Genomic DNA, 15,765 nt, shown 5'->3' on the forward strand with positions numbered 1-15,765 from the left:
CTGCGTGGGGACTGAGGAATGTGACGCTGCGTGGGGACTGAGGAACGTGACGCTGCGGGGGACTGAGGAACGTGACGCTGCATGGGGACTGAGGAACGTGATGCTGCGTGGGAACTGAGGAACGTGGGGACTGAGGAACGTGACGCTGCATGGGGACTGAGGAACAGGACGCTGCGTGGGGACTGAGGAACGTAACACTGCGTGGGGACTGAGGAACGTGACACTGCGTGGGGACTGAGGAACGTGGGGACCGAGGAACTGACACTGCATGGGGACTGAGGAACGTGGGGACTGAGGAACGTGACGCTGCGTGGGGACTGAGAAACGTGGGGACTGAGGAACGTGACACTGCGTGGGGACTGAGGAACGTGGGAACCGAGGAACGTGACACTGCGTGGGGACTGAGGAATGTGGGGACTGAGGAATGTGACGCTGCGTGGGGACTGAGGAACGAGACGCTGCGTGGGGACTGAGGAACGTGACGCTGCGTGGGGACTGAAGAACGTGACGCTGCGTGGGGACTGAAGAACGTGACGCTGCGTGGGGACTGAGGAACGTGACGCTGCGTGGAGACTGAAGAATGTGACGCTGCGTGGGGACTGAGGAACGTGACGCAGCGTGGGGACTGAGGAACGTGACGCTGCGTGGGGACTGAGGAACGTGACGCTGCGTGGGGACTGAGGAACGTGACGCTGCGTGGGGACTGAGGAACGTGACGCTGCGTGGGGACTGAGGAACGTGACGCTGCGTGGGGACTGAGGAACGTGACGCTGCGTGGGGACTGAGGAACGTGACGCTGCGTGGGGACTGAGGAACGTGACGCTGCGTGGGGACTGAGGAACGTGACGCTGCGTGGGGACTGAGGAATGTGGGGACTGAGGAACGTGACGCTGCATGGGGACTGAGGAACGTGACGCTGCGTGGGGACTGAGGAACGTGACGCTGCGTGGGGACTGAGGAACGTAACACTGCGTGGGGACTGAGGAACGTGGGGACCGAGGAACTGACACTGCGTGGGGACTGAGGAACGTGGGGACTGAGGAACGTGATGCTGCGTGGGGACTGAGGAATGTGACGCTGCGTGGGGACTGAGGAATGAGACGCTGCGTGGGGACTGAGGAACGTGACGCTGCGTGGGGACTGAAGAACGTGACACTGCATGGGGACTGAGGAAAGTGACGCTGCGTGGGGACTGGGGAACGTGACGCTGCGTGGAGACTGAAGAACGTGACGCTGCGTGGGGACTGAAGAACGTGACGCTGCGTGGGGACTGAAGAACGTGACCCTGCGTGGAGACTGAGGAACGTGACACTGCGTGGAGACTGAAGAACGTGACGCTGCGTGTGGACTGAAGAACGTGACGCTGCGTGGAGACTGAGGAACGTGACACTGCGTGGGGACTGTTGTGAATTCCGCTCTTGGGCTCCCTCCTGTGGTTTTGAGTGGTATGGCTGCTTCTTGGATTTAGCATCAGCAGCTGTTCTCACTGATCGTCTTTCTGGCTCGGCTATATTAGTCTGGCCTTATTCCTAATTCAATGCCAGTTGTCAATTGTTGAGCTTGGAGTCATGGCTCTCTGAGGATTTCCCTGCCACTCTGACCATTTCAGCAAAGCTAAGTCCTTGCTTGTCTTTTTGCAGTTCACTTGTTGTGGACTTTGTTTGGCATTTTCTATGTTTTGCTCATTTGTCCAGCTTATCAGTATGTATCTATTTAGCTAAGCTGGAAGCTCTGGGCAGCAGAGTTTGCCCTCCACACCTTTAGTCAGGTGTGGAGATTTTTGCATTTCTCTGCGGTGGACTTTTTCTAGTTTTTATTACTGACCGCACAGTTTTCTGTCCTGTACTAATTCTGTCTAGCTAGTAGTGGCCTCCTTTGCTAAATCTTATTTCATACTACGTATGTCATTTCCTTCTCCTCTCACAGTCATTATTTGTGGGGGGCTGTCCTATCCTTTGGGGATTTTCTCTGAGGCAAGATAGCTTTCCTGTTTCTACCTTTAGGGGTAGCTAGATCTCCGGCTGTGACGAGGTGTCTAGGGAGTGACAGGAACATCCCACGGCTACTGCTAGTGTCTGTGTTAAGATTAGGAACTGCGGTCGGTATAGTCACCACCTGCTCAGAGCTAGTCGCATGTCGCTCCTTAATCACCAGACCATAACAGTACAACTGGCCAAAAATGAGCTGAATGCATCTCAAAAGAAGGAAAAGAAAAAGAGTTCTGAGCCATTTTTTTTTTCTTTAGTCTGTTTTGTTTTTTTCCTTCCTCAATCTCTGGGTGATTCAGGATTTGGATGCGGGCATGGATGTTCATGGGTTGTTTTCTCGTGTGGATCAGCTTGCTGCAAGAGTACAGAGTATTCAAGATTATGTTGTTCAGACTCCGGCCTTAGAGCCTAGAATTCCTACTCCGGATTTGTTTTACGGGGATAGATCTAAGTTTCTGAACTTTAAAAATAACTGCAAATTGTTTTTTGCTCTGAAACCCCGTTCCTCTGGTGACCCCATTCAGCAAGTAAAAATAGTTATTTCTCTGCTGCGTGGTGACCCTCAGGACTGGGCATTCTCCCTTGAGTCAGGGGATCCGGCATTGCTTAATGTAGATGCATTTTTTCAATCGCTCGGATTATTGTATGATGAACCTAACTCTGTAGAGCATGCTGAGAAAACACTGTTGGCCCTGTGTCAGGGTCAGGAAGCGGCAGAATTATACTGCCAGAAATTTAGAAAATGGTTGGTGCTCACTAAATGGAATGAGGACGCTCTGGCAGCAATTTTCAGAAAGGGTCTTTCTGAAGCCCTTAAGGATGTTATGGTGGGGTTCCCCACGCCTGTTGGTTTGAGCGAGTCTATGTCTCTGGCCATTCAGATTGATCGGCGCCTGCGCAAAAGCAAAGTGGTGCACCATATGGCAGCGTCCTCGGAGCAGAGTCCTGAGCCCATGCAATGTGATATGATTTTGACTAGAGCGGAACAGAGGGGATACAGACGTCAGAATGGGCTGTGTTTTTACTGTGGGGATTCTGCTCATACTATCTCTGATTGCCCTAAGCGTATTAAGAGGGTCGCTAGATCTGTTACCATTAGTACTGTACAGCCTAAGTTTCTCCTGTCTGTGACCCTGATTTGCTCATTGTCATCTTTTTCTGTCATGGCATTTGTGGATTCGGGCGCTGCCCTGAACTTAATGGACTTAGAATTCGCCAGGCGCTGTGGTTTTTCTTTGCAGCCTTTGCAGAGTCCCATACCCTTAAGGGGTATTGATGCTACACCGTTGGCCAAGAATAAACCTCAGTATTGGACTCAGCTGACTATGTGCATGGCTCCAGCACATCAGGAAGATTGTCGTTTTCTGGTGTTGCATAATTTACATGATGTTGTTGTACTGGGTTTTCCATGGTTACAAGTGCACAATCCTGTGCTGGATTGGAAATCAATGTCTGTGACTAGTTGGGGTTGTCAAGGGGTACATAGTGACGTTCCTTTAATGTCAATTTCCTCTTCCCCCTCTTCTGATGTTCCTGAATTTTTGTCAGATTTCCAGGATGTATTTGATGAGCCCAAGTCCAGTTCCCTTCCTCCGCATAGGGACTGTGATTGTGCTATTGACTTGATTCCTGGCTGTAAGTTCCCTAAGGGCCGACTTTTCAATCTGTCTGTGCCAGAGCATGCCGCCATGCAGAGTTATGTTAAGGAGTCCTTGGAGAAGGGGCAAATTCGGCCGTCTTCGTCACCATTGGGAGCGGGATTCTTTTTTGTTGCCAAGAAGGATGGCTCCTTGAGACCCTGTATTGATTATCGCCTTCTTAATAAGATCACGGTCAAATTCCAATACCCTTTACCTTTGCTCTCTGATTTGTTTGCTCGGATTAAGGGGGCTAGTTGGTTTACCAAGATTGACCTTCGAGGGGCATATAATCTTGTTCGTATTAAACAGGGTGACGAATGGAAAACTGCATTTAATACGCCCGAAGGCCATTTTGAATACCTGGTGATGCCTTTCGGGCTTTCTAATGCTCCTTCTGTATTTCAGTCCTTTATGCATGACATTTTCCGCAATTATCTTGATAAATTCTTGATTGTGTGTTTGGATGATATTTTGATTTTTTCCGATGATTGGGAGTCTCATGTGAAGCAGGTCAGGATGGTATTCCAGATCCTTCGTGATAATGCTCTATTTGTGAAGAGGTCTAAGTGCCTATTTGGAGTTCAGAAGGTCTCTTTTTTGGGGTTTATTTTTTCTCCTTCGTCTATAGAAATGGATCCTGTTAAGGTCCAAGCCATTCATGACTGGATTCAACCCACATCTGTGAAGAGCCTTCAGAAATTTTTGGGCTTTGCTAATTTTTATCGCCTTTTCATTGCCAACTTCTCTAGTGTGGTTAAACCCCTGACCGATTTGACGAAGAAGGGCGCTGATGTGGCGAATTGGTCCTCTGAGGCGGTTGAGGCCTTTCAGGAGCTTAAACGCCGATTTACTTCTGCCCCTGTCTTGCGTCAGCCGGATGTTTCTCTTCCATTTCAGGTTGAGGTTGACGCTTCTGAGATTGGGGCAGGAGCCGTTTTGTCACAGAGGAATTCTGATGGTTCCTTGATGAAGCCATGTGCCTTCTTTTCCCGAAAGTTTTCGCCTGCGGAACGCAATTATGATGTCGGCAATCGGGAGTTGTTGGCTATGAAGTGGGCATTTGAGGAGTGGCGACATTGGCTTGAGGGAGCCAAGCACCGCATTGTGGTCTTGACCGATCATAAGAATCTGATTTACCTCGAGTCGGCCAAGCGGCTGAACCCTAGACAGGCTCGGTGGTCCCTGTTTTTCTCCCGTTTTGATTTTGTGGTCTCATATCTTCCAGGATCTAAGAATGTTAAGGCTGATGCCCTCTCTAGGAGTTTTTTGCCTGATTCTCCTGGAGTCCTTGAGCCGGTTGGCATTCTTAGGGAAGGGATGATTCTGTCTGCCATCTCCCCTGATTTGCGGCGGGTGCTTCAGGAATTTCAGGCTGATAAACCTGACCGCTGTCCTGTGGGGAAGCTGTTTGTTCCTGATAGATGGACAAGTAAGGTAATTTCTGAGGTCCATTGTTCTGTGTTGGACGGTCATCCTGGGATTTTTGGTACCAGAGATTTGGTTGCTAGGTCCTTTTAGTGGCCTTCCTTGTCGCGGGATGTGCGTTCTTTTGTGCAGTCCTGTGGAACTTGTGCCCGGGCTAAGCCTTGCTGTTCCCGCGCTAGTGGGTTGCTTTTGCCTTTGCCAGTCCCTGAGAGGCCTTGGACGCATATTTCCATGGATTTTATTTCGGATCTTCCTGTGTCCGAGAGGATGTCTGTTATCTGGGTGGTTTGTGACCGGTTCTCTAAAATGGTCCATTTGGTACCTTTGCCTAAATTGCCTTCCTCCTCTGATTTGGTTCCATTATTTTTTCAGCATGTGGTTCGTTTGCATGGCTTCCAGAGAATATTGTGTCTGACAGAGGTTCCCAGTTTGTTTCCAGGTTTTGGCGGGCCTTTTGTGCGAAGATGGGCATTAATTTATCTTTTTCTTCGGCGTTCCATCCTCAGACAAATGGCCAAACTGAGCGAACTAATCAAACCTTGGAAACCTATTTGAGATGCTTTGTGTCTGCTGATCAGGATGATTGGGTGGCTTTCTTGCCGTTGGCCGAGTTTGCCCTTAATAATCGGGCCAGTTCGGCTACTTTGGTTTCACATTTTTTTTGTAATTTTGGTTTCCATCCTCGATTTTCTTCAGGGCAGGTTGAGCCTTCTGACTGTCCTGGTGTAGATTCTGTGGTGGACAGGTTGCAGCAGATTTGGACTCATGTGGTAGACAATTTGACATTGTCCCAGGAAAAGGCTCAGCGTTTTGCTAACCGCCGTCGGTGTGTTGGTCCTCGGCTTCGTGTGGGGGATTTGGTCTGGTTATCCTCTCGTCATGTTCCTATGAAGGTTTCTTCCCCTAAGTTTAAGCCTCGGTTTATTGGTCCTTATAAGATTTCTGAGATTATCAATCCAGTGTCTTTTCGTTTGGCCCTTCCAGCCTCTTTTGCCATCCACAATGTTTTCCATAGATCTTTGTTGCGGAGATATGTGGTACCCGTTGTTCCATCTGTTGATCCTCCTGCCCCGGTGTTGGATGAAGGGGAGATGGAATATGTGGTTGAGAAAATTTTGGATTCTCGTTTTTCGAGGCGGAGGCTTCAGTATCTTGTCAAGTGGAAGGGTTATGGCCAGGAGGATAATTCTTGGGTGGTTGCCTCCGATGTCCATGCCGCTGATTTGGTTCGTGCTTTCCATTTGGCTCGTCCTGATCGGCCTGGGGGCTCTGGTGAGGGTTCGGTGACCCCTCCTCAAGGGGGGGGGTACTGTTGTGAATTCCGCTCTTGGGCTCCCTCCGGTGGTTATAAGTAGCATTTTTGTGAATTCTGCTCTTGGGCTCCCTCCTGTGGTTTTGAGTGGTATGGCTGCTTCTTGGATTTAGCATCAGCAGCTGTTCTCACTGATCGTCTTTCTGGCTCGGCTATATTAGTCTGGCCTTATTCCTAATTCAATGCCAGTTGTCAATTGTTGAGCTTGGAGTCATGGCTCTCTGAGGATTTCCCTGCCACTCTGACCATTTCAGCAAAGCTAAGTCCTTGCTTGTCTTTTTGCAGTTCACTTGTTGTGGACTTTGTTGTTTGGCATTTTCTATGTTTTGCTCATTTGTCCAGCTTATCAGTATGGATCTATTTAGCTAAGCTGGAAGCTCTGGGCAGCAGAGTTTGCCCTCCACACCTTTAGTCAGGTGTGGAGATTTTTGCATTTCTCTGTGGTGGACTTTTTCTAGTTTTTATTACTGACCGCACAGTTTAGTCTAGCTAGTAGTGGCCTCCTTTGCTAAATCTTGTTTCATACTACGTATGTCATTTCCTTCTCCTCTCACAGTCATTATTTGTGGGGGGCTGTCCTGTCCTATCCTTTGGGGATTTTCTCTGAGGCAAGATAGCTTTCCTGTTTCTACCTTTAGGGGTAGCTAGATCTCCGGCTGTGACGAGGTGTCTAGGGAGTGACAGGAACATCCCACGGCTACTGCTAGTGTCTGTGTTAAGATTAGGAACTGCGGTCGGTATAGTTACCACCTGCTCAGAGCTAGTCGCATGTCGCTCCTTAATCACCAGACCATAACAGGGGACTGAGGACTGTGGGGACTGAGGAATGTGACGCTGTGTGGGGACTGAGGAACGAGACGCTGCGTGGGGACTGAAGAACGTGACGCTGCGTGGGGACTGAGGAACGTGACGCTGCATGGAGACTGAGGAACGTGACGCTGCATGGAGACTGAGGAACGTGACACTGCGTGGAGACTGAAGAACGTGACGCTGCGTGGGGACTGAAGAACGTGACGCTGCGTGGAGACTGAGGAACGTGACGCTGCGTGGGGACTGAGGAACGTGACGCTGCGTGGGGACTGAGGAACGTGACGCTGCGTGGGGACTGAGGAACGTGACGCTGCGTGGAGACTGAAGAACGTGACGCTGCGTGGGGACTGAAGAACGTGACGCTGCGTGGAGAATGAGGAACGTGACGCTGCGTGGAGACTGAGGAACGTGACGCTGCGTGGAGACTGAAGAACGTGACGCTGCGTGGGGACTGAAGAACGTGACGCTGCGTGGAGACTGAGGAATGTGACACTGCGTGGGGACTGAGGAACGTGGGGACTGAGGAACGTGACGCTGCGTGGGGACCGAGGAACGTGACGCTGCGTGGGGACCGAGGAACGTGACACTGCGTGGGGACTGAGGAATGTGGGGACTGAGGAATGTGACGCTGCATGGGGACTGAGGAATGTGACACTGCATGGGGACTGAGGAACGTGACGCTGCGTGGAGACTGAAGAACGTGACGCTGCGTGGGGACTGAGGAATGTGATGCTGCGTGGAGACTGAAGAACGTGACGCTGCGTGGAGACAGGAACGTGACGCTGCGTGGGGACTGATGAACGTGACGCTGCGTGGGGACTGGGGAACGTGACGCTGCGTGGGGACTTAGGAAGGTGACAGCTGAGCAGGGAGCGAGGAACATGACAGCTGCACAGGGACCGAGGAACGTAATGCTGCGCGGGGACCGAGGATCGTGACGCTGCGTGGGGCCTGAGGAAGGTGATGCTGCGTGGGGCCTGAGGAAGGTGATGCTGCGTGGGGACTGAGGAAGGTGATGCTGCGTGGGGACTGAGGAAGATGACGTTGCGTGGGGACTGAGGAAGGTGACGCTGAGTGGGGACCAGGGTATGTGACAGCTGTGCAGGGACCAAGGAACGTAACACTGAGCGGGGACCGAGGAACGTGACGCTGTGTGGGGACGAGCCACATCGGTCACAGGATGCAGCGCAGGTCACGACGGAATCGAGAACTTCATCACTGAGGAATGAAAAGTTCTATAAGTTAGTGATCCACTTTAACTCTGGTTCAACATGACTGAAGTATTGTCGGCTCTTTCTGATGGATAAAATCCTGACATGACAGAACTGCGGCTGCAGCTCCGGGTGTGACTAGAGGAGAACAGATGCTATAACCCTGGATGAAGGCAGGATCCATAGGGCTCCCATCCTCCTGACTTCCAGGACACAATACTGTGAGGCTGTGGATGGCTGGGTACGTTGTGGCCCTTGTGACGCGACCTCGGAGCCTTCACTACTACAATGGCCGAATAACGCGGTCACAATCAGTCAGGAGCAGCAGTCACTTTTCTTATATAGCGCCGGATTCACAGAGTCTTTGGTTCTGCCATGCTCTTATAATCGCCCCCCTCCCCCCCCGTGGCGGCCCCCCAATGTACACGTATGGAGGGTGTATATATTCCATACATTGTGTCCATTCTGCCCGGACAAAATTGTGGGGGCCGCCAGGGTGATTCTGTGTTACCCACCCAGGTCACCACTACAGTGAGATACGGGTGCGACACGCGGACCCCACAAGACCTCACACGTCAGCACAGCCCCTGCTGCTCCAGGGTCTGCACAGTACAGGAATGTGTGTGATGCCCCTATAATACTCTGGTCACATCCAGAGCAGCAAGAAGGTTAATGCTGCAGATCAAAACCAAGAGGATCAAGGGAGCAAAGCATCCGCTGAACAAAGGAGGAGCTGCAGCCAATCATCAATCGTCATCATCATCCATCAATTACCATTGTTATCTTCATCACCCATCAATCACCATTGCCATCATCATCCATCAATCACCATTGTTATCATCATCCATCAATCACCACCCATCAATCACCATTGTCTTCATCATCCATCAATCACCACCCATCAATCACCATTGTCTTCATCATCCATCAATCACCATTGTCATCATCATCCATCAATCACCATAATCTTCTTCATCATCATCATCATCCATCAAACACATCGTCTTCATCCTGCACTTTTCCGCTCATCTTTCTGGCTTTTACACTAAAGCTGTAATCCTCTCCTAAAACAAGTCTGTGCGGCCTGGAGGGGCAGCGCACTGTGAGACGGGGGTCAGTCAGCATTACCATGAAGGGTGATGAATCCCAGGGGGATAACTGTTATCCGATAACCAGCCTGAGCTGCGGCACTCTGGGGGAGCACAGGACCCTCCAGCGCTGCCCGGGGGGCCGGAGCCTCCATGACGGTACATGCGCTGATCTCTCACCATCACTCTGGCTCGTGGCTGATAAGTGGATCTCGTTACCCAGAAGATTCCCTGCAATGTGGAAGTGTAGATCTCTAGTAAAGGATCATTTGTGGATTACATCCGCGCTGCCACAATGATACAGGGACGTCACATGTCAGCAGTTCCTTTTCGCGCCCGTTTTTGAGTGTATCACGTCATGTCTGTAAGTCCCTGCGGTTTTATCCTGATGAAGGGTCAGATCGACCTCGTAACGCAGTGAATAAACCACCATCATTATATCTGAATCTGTATCATTGCGACAGCGCGGATTTAATCCACAAATCATCGTCTCTGAGAAGGAGGCGTGGGCGCCGGCGGATCTGCAGCAGAGGAGGAGGCTGGGCGCACTCGGATCTGCAGCAGAGAAGGAGGCGTGGGCGCCCGCGGACCTGCAGCAGAGGAGGAGGCGTGGGCGCCCGCGGACCTGCGGACCTGCAGCAGAGGAGGAGGCGTGGGCGCCCGCGGATCTGCAGCAGAGGAGGAGGCGTGGGCGCCCGCGGACCTGCAGCAGAGGAGGAGGTGTGGGCGCCCGCGGATCTGCAGCAGAGGAGGAGGCTGGGCGCACACGGATCTGCAGCAGAGAAGGAGGCGTGGGCGCCCGCGGATCTGCAGCAGAGGAGGAGGTGTGGGCGCCCGCGGATCTGCAGCAGAGGAGGAGGTGTGGGCGCCCGCGGATCTGCAGCAGAGGAGGAGGTGTGGGCGCCCGCGGATCTGCAGCAGAGAAGGAGGCGTGGGCGCCCGCGGATCTGCAGCAGAGGAGGAGGTGTGGGCGCCCGCGGATCTGCAGCAGAGAAGGAGGCGTGACAACCTGATTATTACCCTCTAGCTCCGCCTTTCTCTGGCTCTATGAAGCCGCAGCTGTCAATCAAAGAGGAGGAGATACAGGGAAACAATCAGGTGGGAGGTGTTCAGTGACATGTAAAAGTTTGGGCACCCCTGGTTGAAGATGAAATGATCTAAAAGGCCTAAAGTTACACATGACATTTCCTTTGTATTTTTAACAAAAATATACATATATATTTTACATTTTAAAAATTAGAAAAAGTAAAGTGGGCCGATGCAAAAGTTTGTGACCTTGTAGATTTGTGCGCTCAGGTAAGTTTGACCAAGGTTTCAGATCTTAATTACCCTGTTCGGGTTATGGTTTGTTCACCATCATCGTTAGGAAAGGCCAGGTGATGCAAATTTCCCACCTTTATAAAAAGCCAGCCTCCTCTAACCTTGTGCCAAAACCAGCAGCCATGGGTTCTTCTAATCAGGTGCCGAGCACTCGGAGAATGGAAATGGTGGAGGCCACAAAGCAATCGGAGAATGGAAATGGTGGAGGCCACAAAGCAGGAGAAGGCTATAAGAAGATAGCAAAGCGTTTTCAAGTTGCCCTTTCCTTAGTTCAAAATGTAATTATTAATAATAATAATAATTATTATTATTATAATTATTATTATAATTATTAATATTATTAAGAAATGTCAGTTACCAGGAACAGTGGCCAGGTCAGGATAAGGTATGGAAGACCAAGCAAAATTTCAATGAGAACTACTCGTAGGATTGCTAGAGAGGGAAATCAGAACACCCGCTTGACTGCAGAAGGCCTACAGAAAGATTTAGCAGACACTGCAGCGGTGGTACATTGTTCTACTGTTCAGACACCTGCAGAAATATGGCCATCATGGAAGAGACATCAGAAGAAAACCTCTCCTGCGTTCTGACCATAAAATTCAGAGTCAGAAGTATGAAAAAGAACATCTAAACAAGCCTGTCTGGCTACAAAAAGCGTTTACAAGCTGTGATACTTTCAAAAGGAGGTGCTACTAGTTACCAAGCATGCAGGGTGCCCAAACTTTTGCATTGGTCCATTTTCCTTTTTCTAATGTTCAAAGTGTAAAAGATGAAAATAAATATTTTTTTTGTGCCTAAAATACAAAGGAAAGCCTCTGTATATAAATAATTGGCTGCCATAATGCCCCGAGCACCTGCGCTCGGTGTGAACAGTCGTTCTGTGTTGACAAAGGCCCTTTAAATGTAACCTAAGTCTTAGACCACCGCATCGGATTAGTGTCATATGGCGGATATCCTTATCCGGTCACAGATCGTGCAGATTTCAGGTTCTGGTAAAAATAACAAGTGTCAACGTGTAAGGACCGGCCATCGGGATAATAAATAGGAGCATCACATAATGCGGCATGACCCAGTCATTGGCCAGCGTGTGTACAGTACAAAGTGCTGCTGAGTGTGAAAGAGACGAGCGGAGCGTTAGTGAGATTAGTGCACTACTCGGCCAGTCTAAAGAAAGGTGTTTTAGGGCAAGCTTGAAACAGGGTACTGAGAATTAACTGGATAGTCCTGAGTAGTGCATTCTAGAAAACTGGTGCAGCACATGAGAAGTCCTGGAGACAGAAGTGGATTATCGAGGATGTTAATTTTAGGTAATTAGCAGAACAGAAACCACATGCAGGTTGAAAGAGAGAGGACAGGTAGGTGGTAGACAGAGATGAGGAAATGTAGGGCGGTGCAGCACTGTGGAGAGGACGGGTAGGATAGTAGACAGAGATGAGGAGGAGATGTAGGGTGGTGCAGCACTGTGGAGAGGATGGGTAGGGTGGTAGGCAGAGATGAGGAGGAGATGTAGGGTGGGTGCAGCACTGTGGAGAGGACGGGTAGGATAGTAGACAGAGATGAGGAGGAGATGTAGGGTGGTGCAGCACTGTGGAGAGGATGGGTAGGATAGTAGACAGATGAGGAGGAGATGTAGGGTGGTGCAGCACTGTGGAGAGGATGGGTAGGGTAGTAGGCAAAGATGAGGAGATGTAGGATGGTGTAGCACTGTGGAGAGGACGGGTAGGGTGGTAGACAGATGAGGAGGAGATGTAGGGTGGTGCAGCACTGTGGAAAGGACAGGTAGGATGGTAGACAGATCAGGAGGAGATGTAGGGCGGTGCAGCACTGTGGTGAAGACGGGTAGGGTGGTAGAGATGAGGAGGAGATATAGGGTGGTGCAGCACTGTGGAGAGGACGGGTAGGGTGGTAGGCAAAGATGAGGAGATGTAGGATGGTGTAGCACTGTGGAGAGGACGGGTAGGGTGGTAGACATATGAGGAGGAGATGTAGGGTGGTGCAGCACTGTGGAGAGGACGGGTAGGGTGGTAGACAGATGAGGAGGAGATGTAGGGTGGTGCAGCACTGTGGAAAGGACAGGTAGGATGGTAGACAGATCAGGAGGAGATGTAGGGCGGTGCAGCACTGTGGTGAAGACGGGTAGGGTGGTAGAGATGAGGAGGAGATGTAGGGTGGTGCAGCACTGTGGAGAGGACGGGTAGGGTGGTAGGCAAAGATGAGGAGATGTAGGGTGGTGCAGCACTGTGGAGAGGATGGGTAGGTGGTAGACAGAGATGAGGAGGAGATGTAGGAGCACTGTGGAGAGGATGGGTAAGATAGTACAGAGAGATGAGGAGGATATGTAGGGTGGTGCAGCACTGTGGAGAGGATGGGCAGGGTGGTAGGCAAAGATGAGAAGATGTAGGATGGTGTAGCACTGTGGAGAGGACGGGTAGGGTGGTAGACAGATGAGGAGATGTAGGGTGTGCAGCACTGTGGAAAGGACAGGTAGGATGGTAGACAGAGATGATGAGGAGATATAGGGATGTGCAGCACTGTGGAGAGGACGGATAGGGTGGTAGACAGAGATGAGGAGGAGATGAAGGCCGGTGCAGCACTGTGGAAGGACGGGTAGGTGGTAGAGATGAGGAGATGTAGGACGGTGCAGCATTGTGGAGAGGACAGGTAGGGTGGTAGACAGATGAGGAGATGTAGGGTGGTGCAGCACTGTGGAGAGGATGGGTAGGGTGGTGCAGAACTGAGGAGATCTTTGAGGGTGAGAGTGATAAGTTAATATTGAACTTGGTAGTGGACGGGTAACCAGTGTAATCACTGGCACAGGGTGGAGGCATCGGTGATGTGGCTGGACAGAAATACAACCCTGGCTGCCACATTCAGGACAGATTGGAGAGGAGAGAGTTTAGTAAGAGGGAGAGCGATCAGTAGAGAGTTGCAATAGTTCAGATGTGAATGAATAAGAGCGACAGTCAGAGTTTTTGCTTTATCAAGGATGAGAAAAGGTTGGATTCTGGAGATGTTTTTTAGGTGCAAGTGACATCAGTGAGTGATTGGATGTGGGGAATAAAGGAAGGTTCTCTATCAAATATAAGCCTAAGACAGCGGGCATGCTGCTGAGGAGTAATGGTGGAACCACACATGGTGATGACAATATCGGGCATAGGTCGGTTAGTGGAGGAGGAAACGGGAGGGATTCAGTCTTTGACAGGTTCAGTGTCAGAGTGAGGACAGACAATCCCGGGAATCTGTAGTAATGGGGGGTGATGTCAGGATGATGACATTGATGATGATGATGATTGCAGTGTTCCCTCTGCTGTAGCTCAGGTGCAGGACAGTGACAGATGTCCGTCCCAAGGTGACTGACACGAGAGCTCCCGGAGGGGCCGCGGCGGCCAAGTGCTGACATCAGCGAGAACCAGACGGCGATGGATTTATTGCGGCTCTTAGGATGATGAGCGGCAAAGAGCGATCACTGCAAACCGTCAGTTATCAACGAGACGCTCACAAGGGGGCGACTGCGGGGGAGGGGTCCAGCCAAGGCCCCCAAATAATGCTCCCCAAGAAATTCTCATACAGCATAGTCTGCCGGCCAGCAGACCACACATAGACCACCTCAGGACCCACAGATAACCGCATCTCATCCTGCGCCTCCTGGTTCAGGAGCAGGTCTGTAGGAGAGCTGACACCCCCTGTGGGGCGGTAAGGGGCCATAGTGGTTCTCAGCCGGTGTCCCAGGACCAGACACCCGCACCCAGGATTTCTGATTTTCTGGGGTAAATGTTCTGACACTTTGGCGCCCATCAATTTTTTCCGCTGATCACAATTTTGCATTTTATCCCGGAGACATTTATTAGCCGCGTCCACAAATTAAATAATGAAAGCCCGGTAATGTCGGCGTCTCCGGGGAATTTCTGCTCCGGTCATTCTGGAAGAAGAGCTAATTTATGACATAGTATAAGGGAAGAGCGATGGCGGCCAACTCCCCCCCGTAACAGAGACGCGATCCGCCGCCGGGTGTGTATGGTGAATACTGATGACGGCCATGTGAGCTCCGGGCGCCGGGGCAGATTCCGGGAAGACTTTGGGTTTATGGACTCAAACCACACAATGGGGGAAGGGTAATGGGACCGGTGCCAGGTGGCAGAGAAGATGGCGGCGATCCAGGGACTGCAGCTAGTAGAAAACCTGCCGAGTCTGAACCGAAGAAGGGATATCTACAGATACAAGGACGCAAGTGGCAGGAGACTGCGATCATGTGACCACTGAGCAAGTGGCGAGCGACTGCGATCATGTAACCACTGAGCAAGCGGCGAGCGGCTGCGATCATGTGACCACTGAGCAAGCGACGAGCGGCTGCGATTATGTGACCACTGACCAAGCGGCGAGCGGCTGCGATCATGTGACCACTGAGCAAGCGGCGAGCGGCTGCGATCATGTGACCACTGAGCAAGCGGCTGCGATCATGTGACCACTGAGCAAGCGGCGAGCGACTGCGATCAAGTAACCACTGAGCAAGCGGCGAGCGGCTGCGATCATGTGACCACTGAGCAAGCGGCGGGAAACTGCGATCATGTGACCAATGAGCAAGCGGCGAGTGACTGCGATCATGTGACCACTGAGCAATCGGTGAACGAGTGCGATCATGTGACCCGTGAGCAAGCGGCGAGCGACTGCGATCATGTGACCACTGAGAAGGTGGTGATCGACTTCAATCATGTGACCACTGAGCAAGAGGCGAGCGACTGATCATGTTACAACTGAGCAAGAGGCGAGCAACTGTGATCATGTGACCACTGAGCAAGAGGCGAGCGACTGTGATCATGTGGCCACTGAGCAAGCGGCGAGAAACCGCGATCTTGTGACCACTGAGCAAGCGGCGAGCGACTGCGATCATGTGACAAGCAAGCGGGAGGAGACCACGATCATGTGACCACTGAGCAAGCGGCGGGAGACCGTGATCATGTGACCACTGAGTAA

At 51.3% G+C, this 15,765-nt stretch overlaps 1 protein-coding gene across 3 annotated transcripts in view; it reads right to left on the reverse strand.

Annotated features, from left to right (window-relative positions):
• Positions 1-15,765, reverse strand: part of ATRNL1 (attractin like 1) — a 767,569-nt gene that overhangs the window by 332,019 nt on the left and 419,785 nt on the right. The window lies entirely within an intron of this gene.

Source organism: Ranitomeya variabilis, chromosome 4 (assembly GCF_051348905.1).
Source record: "Ranitomeya variabilis isolate aRanVar5 chromosome 4, aRanVar5.hap1, whole genome shotgun sequence".
Taxonomy (NCBI): domain Eukaryota; kingdom Metazoa; phylum Chordata; class Amphibia; order Anura; family Dendrobatidae; genus Ranitomeya; species Ranitomeya variabilis.